This window comes from Camelina sativa, chromosome 3 (assembly GCF_030686135.1).
Source record: "Camelina sativa cultivar CO46 ecotype springtype chromosome 3, ASM3068613v1".
Classification (NCBI taxonomy): domain Eukaryota; kingdom Viridiplantae; phylum Streptophyta; class Magnoliopsida; order Brassicales; family Brassicaceae; genus Camelina; species Camelina sativa.
In genome coordinates, this window is record NC_141882.1 from 20,006,374 (window position 1) to 20,015,247 (window position 8,874).

At 40.9% G+C, this 8,874-nt stretch overlaps 1 non-coding gene across 1 annotated transcript; it reads left to right on the forward strand.

The window, feature by feature from the left end:
* The first annotated feature begins 8,324 nt into the window (after nucleotides 1-8,324).
* LOC147947570 (small nucleolar RNA R71) lies at nucleotides 8,325-8,431 on the forward strand. Its single transcript, XR_015595654.1, has one exon. It is a non-coding gene; the product is annotated as a small nucleolar RNA R71 (small nucleolar RNA).
* The last annotated feature ends 443 nt before the right edge of the window (nucleotides 8,432-8,874 follow it).

Sequence of the window (8,874 nt, forward strand, 5' to 3'; positions counted from 1 at the left end):
CCCGAACTCTTACAATTAATCAAATGCATTGGACTGTCTGAAACTGACTATTTTTGTGGTGGTGGTGAATGATGTATGGAATGATGACTTATGAATGAATGGATGTTAGGGTGTTTCAATTCCCCTTATGCAATTGTAGTATAAGAGGTGTCAATCCCATCTGAGTGTTTGTGAACAATCAAGATGTGCATATGAGTCTAAGTCAAGCCAGATGTAAAGGTTGTTTGTCACTAACAATCCTATGATGAAATGGAAAGTGCAGAAAGCAAACTACAAGAACTAAGAACTAATTGCAAATGAAACAGAATGATTATAATAGCAAGAACAGAAATAGAAACTATGTTGATGAAGAACTAGTGCAAGATAAGTAATGAACAGAAAGCTAAATGAATGCAACAGAAATAGAACAGGAATTAAACAGGACAATCACAAATCATAAACACAAGTTCTGGGGACGAACTCGAGCAAGCACTCGACCGAGTGTAGGTCGAGTACAGTGTCGAGCTCGACTAAACGTGAAAACAGAGCAACACAATAAAAACAGAGCAATGCAAAAACGAATCAAACAACAAGCAAGCAATGATATTTAGACTAAGATTTTAATAAACAAAGAAGGCCTTGAGGAGGGATTCATGGGCTGAACTAATCATTGTGGTTATCTAACTTGGTCAACAAATCGCAAGCAAACTTTGAGCTAATCTCTAGACATACTATTCTAAGACATGTTTAATCCACTCTCATGGCAAGAAACAATCAAACCTATGCATTTCTAGACTTGTTCTCACAAAGTAAAGAATCTACACAAGCAGGCATTAAGCAATACATCTCAAACCAAACAAGACCTCTAATCTCTTAGCAAGCCTAATGGTAAGCTCTAGATCTAGCCTTATCTATGCTCCTTAAACATTGGTGTGATGCTAAGATGCTTGAAATCAAACCCTACCTTCTCAGATATAGGATCAGCATTAAGAACATCTAGCCTAGAAGAGATCTACAACAATCAAGCTTGACCAAATCAAATAAACCACAAGATCAATCCAGCCTAACCCATCCTCAAGGTCCTAAGCAAACTACTCACAAGAACACATGGTGAAATAAGTCAAAAACCCAGAAAATATTGAAACTTGCATTATTAGAAAGATGAAACAGAGATCTACAATATTGATGAAGAAATGAAACTCGAAATCTTAATATCTTGAAAGTTATGAAACCAACAAAATACAAGAATCTAGTCTTTCTTTCTTAAACAAGTACAAAATCTAAAAATAAAAGAAAATGCAAAAGGAATAAATCTAAAAAAGGTAAAAACTAGGTTTTAGACTCTCTAAAAAGCTGGACTCTTTGGTGGCTGCAGGTACAAGGGCCTTATAAAGGAGATGAGGTGGAAGCCCTAAAAAATACAAAAAGTCAAAGCAGTCAACGGCTCGGTCAACTCGACCAGTGCTCGGTCGAGTGGCTGGTCGAGCTGGCTTCTCTCGTGCATTCTCCACTCGGTTGAGTCCTTCTCAGCACACAGTCGAGTGTCTGGTCGAGTGTGCGGTCGAGTTGGACTCTGGACCTTGATTCTTCAGCCTTAACTCTCTTGTTTTCTCCTCATGATTGCTTCACTTCTCCTCAGCATTGCTTCCATGCTCCTTAAGCTCCAAAATCACCTGTTTATGCATGAAAAGATGCAAATGCAATACAACTTTACTCTAATGCATGATTAGTCCTAAAGCTACACAATAATGGCCTAAATGGATAGCAAAAGATGCAAAAGTTGTGAATAAACTTAAGGGAAAACAAGGTAAAATATATGAACATCAACACCCCCAAACTTAGTCTTTGCTTGCCCTCAAGCAAATAATCAAGACAAAAGAAGGTAGGTGAGGTTGAAAGTGGGATCTCAGCTCCTAAAGCTTGCAAATAGACTATCTAGAATCAATGTCCAAGTTACTAGTACTAATGCAAGTTGAATGAGCTATACTTAAAGACTTTAGACAAGCATATCACAACCTTTATTGATTTGAGCCTTAGACATCCACATGCATTCAAATCAACCATTTCCTTTAACATTCATTAATCAAGAACATGAATCAATTCTATGCAATGCTTAAACTCATTTGGCTTGGAAATAAAGGCTTTGAGACAATGATGGTCTCTTTTTAGAGTAGGGCTTATCAATACCAAGGTTCTCTCATGAAAATGGATTGAGCTTTAGAAGAATGCTAAAGGTAAGAACACCTAGACACATACAAGAATAAAACCTTGTCTACCCAAAGGCTACCAAAGTGTTTTATCCTAGCAATCTAAACCCAAATGATCCTAGTTCTACCCTTTAACTTCTTCGTTTCTTTTTCACCCTTTTCTCTTTTGGTTTTCAAGTCTTAGGAGATGTTTCTTATTTGATCTTTCTAGTGGGATGGGGGATTCTTACTTATTTTCTATGGTTGTCTTTTCTTCTTATTCTTAAGACATATAAGCACTTTGCTAGACTTTCCTTTTCTTTCTTTTCTTTTCTTTAATTAGAACCATTCTCAACATTTTTTACTTCCCATCCTTTCACTAGACTTTTACTTAAACACATTCTCCTCTTAAAGACTCTACCCTCTTTTCTTTCTCTTTTTCCTCTTTTCTTTTAATAACATCCAAGTCCCAAACTCAACAAGTGAACCACCTAGTCCTATCTAGTTTGAAAAATGCAAACTAGAAATACACAAGGCTTTACTCTTGTCAGTTCAAACCTAACACTTTCTACCAAGCTCAATCCCAAAAAGGCCTCACACACACAAGAATAAACATGGCTTGAAAGAAAGTTTGGTTTAGGGGTAGGAGAACTGATTCTTAATGAGGAAATCAGCTACTTGGATCAACAAGAGTGGTAAAAAGGAAGAAGATGATCCAAATATGTATATGGTATCAATGAGTTTAAAGCAATGCACACATTGATAATTGAAAGTCAATATTAGGTTCTTATAAATCGGAAATGATTTCAAATCTCAACATGCTTCAATTTAGACCAAATGCAATGTAGGAATTCAAGGCTTGGTTCAATCTTATGCTTCTAACCACTCAACTAGCATCAAAGTACTATTAACTTGGGCATTTATCCTAGTCTAGTGAATAAACAAGCTAACAAGGGAATACTCATCATAGATCCCTAATGCAAATACTATACAATCCTACATGAAACATGCTAAACAAGATCCTAATGTGCAGTGCAAACTACATGAACACTCTTTTTTTTAATAAAGATTTTTTCAAAAATTTTCAAATTTTTAGGGGTTTTCTATGCCTTAGATGCTATGCAAGTATTAACATGATGATGCTAAAAATTTGAAATAAGAAAACAAAACACAACATCAAATGCTATCTCAAACCCTCCCCCAAACTTAAATCACACAGTCCCTGTGTGACAGAAATTTGATTGAGGATTCAAGAGTAAAAACAAATCATAAAACACAATATGAAATGCAATGATATCTACAAGTGAAGGTGGTAGTGGTACCTTAGGGATTGTGGAAGTAGTTGTCCACATCCATCTGCATGTTGTCATAGGAGTAGTTGGGGTCTTGTTGTTGACTTGGAGGTGGAGATTGGGGCAGCTCGACGATGGGAATCAACCGGGACTCGGTCGAGTACGTGCTCGAGTGGGGGGGTCGAGCTGGACCACGAGTGTCAAAATTCTGACCTTGCTGCTGGTAGAACTGCTGGTAGAGTGCTAGATCCATGAAGTACTGGGTGGGATGGGAGGGTAACCTGGATATCCTGGATAAGCAGCTGGAGGTGGGAAGCCATAGGGTGATCTGGGCTGGAACTCGGCCGAGTGCATTGGAGGTGCTCGGTCGAGTGGTTGCTCGAGTGACCCGGTCGAGTACCTTGAAAATGGTTGTTCTCGGGTACTTGAGCTCCTCTTCCTCTGATTTGGCTCATACATTGAAGCCCTAGCTGGTTCCACAGGGTTCGCAACTCTAGAAAGTGCTCTAGTTGAGCTACTCCTCCTCAAAGGGCTTGATGGTGTAGGTGAAGAATTCCCACTCTTCAACTCAGCAATCTCCTTCTTTAAGCCCTTGATAGACTTAGCCATGTTGGTCACCTTCTTCTTCAGCTTATCAAACCTCTTCCCATGCCATTTGTTCCATTTTTGCAAAAGAGTTAATCTCTTGGTAGCCTCCCTCACTCCTCTACTATCTCTTGGGTTGAGCTCATAATCCTCAAAGTAAAATTGCTCCTCCCCATCAGCCATTTGCACATCTCCAGCTTCATCAACTCTAGGTTGAACTATCCCATCAAACAAATGCTCCTCAGCTGGCCAAAAGTCAATGTTGGCTCCTTCTTGAATGGTGGTGAGCTCTTGGTTAGGCAAAATCAGTTGATTTTTCCCAAGTGTTGGAAGTTCAAAGTTGAAAATGTGATTCCCTTGATGCATCTCCTTGGCTAGGATGAGAGTAGAGGTGAGGTAGCTAGAGTCAATCCATCTTGGTGAAACCCTTTCTCCTCTAAGTGGAACCTTAGCAGCTTGTAGGATTGGAGTAATGATGCCTCCAATGGTTAGTGCTCCTCTTGATCCTTTATTCTCCAGCTTGCCTACCCAACTTCTCAAGTAAATCATGTGGTCAATGAGCACCATTGCTAGGTCAGTCTCCACAGTGCTCCCAAGAATGATGGTACCATTTCTTGCTTGAAAAATGACTCCATTGAGAGCCAAATCAATCATCTTTAGCTCCCCCTCATTAATGTTCCCAGTTTCCTTCCTAGCAAAGAAGGTGTTGGCAAGAGCTTTGTGGAAGTACCTTAGGACTGGGCTCCTTATCCTTGAACTCTTGGAATTGGAGGATGAGTAGTATTTGTTGTCCCCAATGGTTTCCCACACAGCATAGAGCTCTTCTTTTGGAATCATCAAACTCCTATTGCTCCTAACCTCAAAACCAAACACATTGGCTATCTTCTTCATTGAAAGTTCATACCTTTTCCCCTTGATTGTGAAAGCAATGTGACCAGCTCCAAACTCAGCATCCTTCCTTGCATATGTGTGCAGCTTGACTGTAGCTAGAAACTCACAACTCTCTTCTTTGTAGCCCTCCATGCAAAGCCCCATAAACTTGGTTAGGTTGCTCTTCTCAAAAGAGATACTCCACATCTTCACCAATGGCTAGCTTCTCCATGGTTTCCTTGTGTGGATATCTAGTCCCTAAGAACTCCATTCTCATGAAAGCATCATAATGTTGCCTCTTTGACAACCCACAAGACTCAGCTTCTCCATCATCCTCTATCTCTTCTTTTTCACTTTCTTCCTCACTCTCATTCTCAATCTCCTCTTGTTCAACCTCAACTACTGGCCTCTTCCCTTTGGTCTTGTGTCTCCTCATGAACTCATTGAGAGTTGACTCCCTTTCCTCCTCACTTTCAGTCCTCTCAGGATCTTCCTCAACTCTCTCTCTCCTTGGACACGGCATCTGGCTCGACCGGCTGCTCGAACCGCCACTCGGTCGAGTGCATGATCGAGTGGGGCGTCGAGTGGCTCTTCCAGCTTCTCCTCTTGATTCAAGGCTAGCATCATGACATTCCATGGAGTTTGCAGCGGTTTGTTGAGACTTCCTAGTGATCCTTGAAGACATTTTTTTCAAAAAGAATTGAAGGGAATAGACTCAAAGCTCAAAGTTAATAGGTTAGTGACCCAAAAACTTGAAAGAACTAAGCTTGAGCAAAAGATAAGCTATGAGAGAGACTTTAAAACTTGAATTCAATTGTTTTGAACAAATGAGAGAATGTGAGAGGTATAATCTCGTGCAAGGTCTATATAAAGAAGCTAAGGGGACAAATAGACAAGGGTGGAGCGTCCATACCATTCAAATTTGAAATGAGAATCTTTGACCTGATTTTTGCTGCCACTCGACCCCACACTCGACTGTACACGGTCGAGCACCTTGACCAAATTTTGAAATTTCAAAATTTTTCTTCTTGTTCTTCCCTCCACTTGATCGTTCTAGCGATTTGAAGATCAAATGGGCCTTAATTCCTTTCTAGCTCGGTCGAGTACCTCTCGTGGGCAGGTCGAGTGGGCCTGCGAGTCTCCCTCTCCAAGTCTAAATCTCTCCTTACCCAACTACATTTTTACCTAAAGGCCTGTCCAACACAAACATAAAAGAAAACACATCAAAACTATAAGGAAAATAAACCATATTTACAAAGGATACCTTAGGGACTTCCTCCCTAGTGAGCTTGTTTAAAGTCACTAAGCTTGACTTTGGTGTCCTTTTTAGACTTGTTTTAGATACCAAGGAGGTGATGAAATCCTCCCTGGAACCTCTTGATCACTGTGAAGTTGATCCTTGATCTCCTCACCCTTAACACACAAACCATATTTCTTCTTGATTTTGAGTCTTGGTCTTGCTTTCCTTAAGGACCTCTTGTTCAGCTTAACTTGGAGATCTTCAACCATACTAGTCAACTCTTGAACTGACCTCTTAAGCTTTTCCACAGAATCATCTTGAGAGGAGAGTTTAGCCTTTGAAGTTGCTTCACCACTTAAACCTTCTTGACCTCCTTTGTCCTTGATAGTAAAAGGTTGATCATCAATGGTAGGAAGGTTGGTTGGGTTATAGATGTTAAACTTCATGGCTATATCTTCAGCAATGTTCAAGGTCACAAGACCCTCTTTGACATCAATAACTGCTCCAACAGTGGCTAGGAATGGCCTTCCACGAATGATTAGATCTTCAGGTTCTTTGTCCATCTCCAATAGCACAAAATCAGTGTGAACCCTTGCCTTCCCTATCTTGACTGGGACATTCTCCAACCTTCCAACTATCTCCTTGTTTGACCCATCAGCTAGACATATATGAAGGTTGGTGGATTTGAAATCAGTTCTCCCAAGCTTTTGTGCTATGGAGTATGGCATCACACTTGTTGAAGCTCCCAAATCACAAAGGCATTGGTTGTAGTGAAGATAGCTAAGTGTGAAAGGCAGATAGAATGGACCTGGATCCTTAAGCTTGATTGGAATGATAACTCCTCCAAGGTCCTCAAGATCCTTCTCATCTTGAGCTTCAGCCTTCTTCTTTGACAAATCAAGCAAAAAATCTTTGTAGAGAGGATATGGATCATACTGTTCCAAGGCAGGTCCTCTCTCTTCTTCTTGGTAAGCAATGGTGATCTCTTGTATGGCCAACACTTCCTCAACCATAGCTTCTTCCTTTAAAACTCTCTCTTCTTCTTGTTGCTTAGCCATCATCTCCTTTCTCTCAATGATTTCCCTAAGCTCCTTAATCTTTTGTGCTTTGAAACGTCCTGGGAATGGAAGAGGTGGCTTGTAAGCAGGAGGAATGTACTTAGCAGGCTTGACATCTTCTGAGTCTGCATCTCGATCGACCACTCGAGCATGCACTCAGTCGAGTGGCTGTTCGAGTACTTGGTCGAGTGCAATAGCGGACTCCAGTTGCTTTGCACAAACGTCACTTGGGGCTTTAGTAACTAATGAATTCCCCCAAACTTGGACTTCACTGTCCTCAGTGACTTCCTCATCAGAGATATGAATGGCTTTTGCAGTGAACTCCCTTGGATTTTGAACAGCTTTTCCAGGGAGTTGGTTGGGTTTAGGAGCTGAAGTAGAGGCAATGTTGCTCTCCATATACTTCACTCTGGAGTTGAGACCTTCAAACTTCATGTTCAGATCATTGTACTGTGATGTGAGCCTTTGATTCAATTCAGCAAACTGTTTGGCTTCCTCAATCTTGCCTTGTGTTTTCCCAATCAACAACTGTTGCATCATTGCTCTTAAGTCTTGTTCCTGGCCTTGGTTAGTCTGAAACCCTGGTGGGGGACACAATTGGGACTGGAACACTTGGTGTTGTTGCTTGGGGATGTAGTTTTGTTGCTGTTGAGGTTGTTGAGGTGGATAGACTTCGTCTTGAGGGTTGGCTACATTTGTGCTCCTATAAGAGAGATTGTTGTTTTTGAAACCTCCTTGGTTGTAGCCTTTGAATCCTCCCTGGTTTTGCATGTAGCACAACTCAGCAAATTCAGGCTCCCCCTCTTGAACTGGAGCTTCTTCTTCACCAATGAAGTGAATGGACTTGGACTGGCTTAGGAGTATCTTGTCAAGTTTCTCATTGACCATCTTCAAATCCTTCTTATACTTGTCCTCTTGATCAGTTGAGGAGCCCCTTATGGTCCTATCATAATCCTCATTATAATTGCCATCAGATTGAGCAAGATTCTCAACTAATTCCCATCCTTCTTCCACATTCTTGTTGAGGAAGTTTCCATTAGAGGCTGTATCAAGAAGCATTCTTATCTTGGGAAGCACTCCTCTATACAAGGTGCTTAGAAGTGACTCATTGCTGAAGCCATGGTGAGGACACTGAGTCTGGAATCCTTTAAACCTCTCCCAAACTTCACAAAAGTTCTCATTATTCCTTTGAGCAAACCCAGAAATTTCATTCCTCAACCTAGCAGTCCTTGCATTGGAGAAGAACTTGGCCAGAAAAGCTTTCTTGCATGCATCCCATGTGGTGATAGTTCCAGTAGGAAGAGTCTTCTCCCAAAGGTGAGCTTTGTCTCCAAGAGAAAATGGGAAGAGCCTTAATTTGAATCCATCTTCACTCACTCCATTGATCTTTGTGAGTCCACATATTATGTCAAACTCATCAAGGTGATCTAGTAGATACTTCATTGGCAACCCATGAAATTTGTATCATTGAGATCAATCCACTCTGATCTCAAAGTTATTGTTTGCTACTGAAGGTGGCACAATTCCAGCCCTTTGGTTGTGTGTATTGGGTGCATCTCCTGCACCAATGTGCCTTGGTCTCTGCTCATGGATAGCTGGTTGCTCCATGATGTCTTGACCTTGTTGTTGTTGAACTACTCTTCCTTGCTTATGTCTCAAACCCT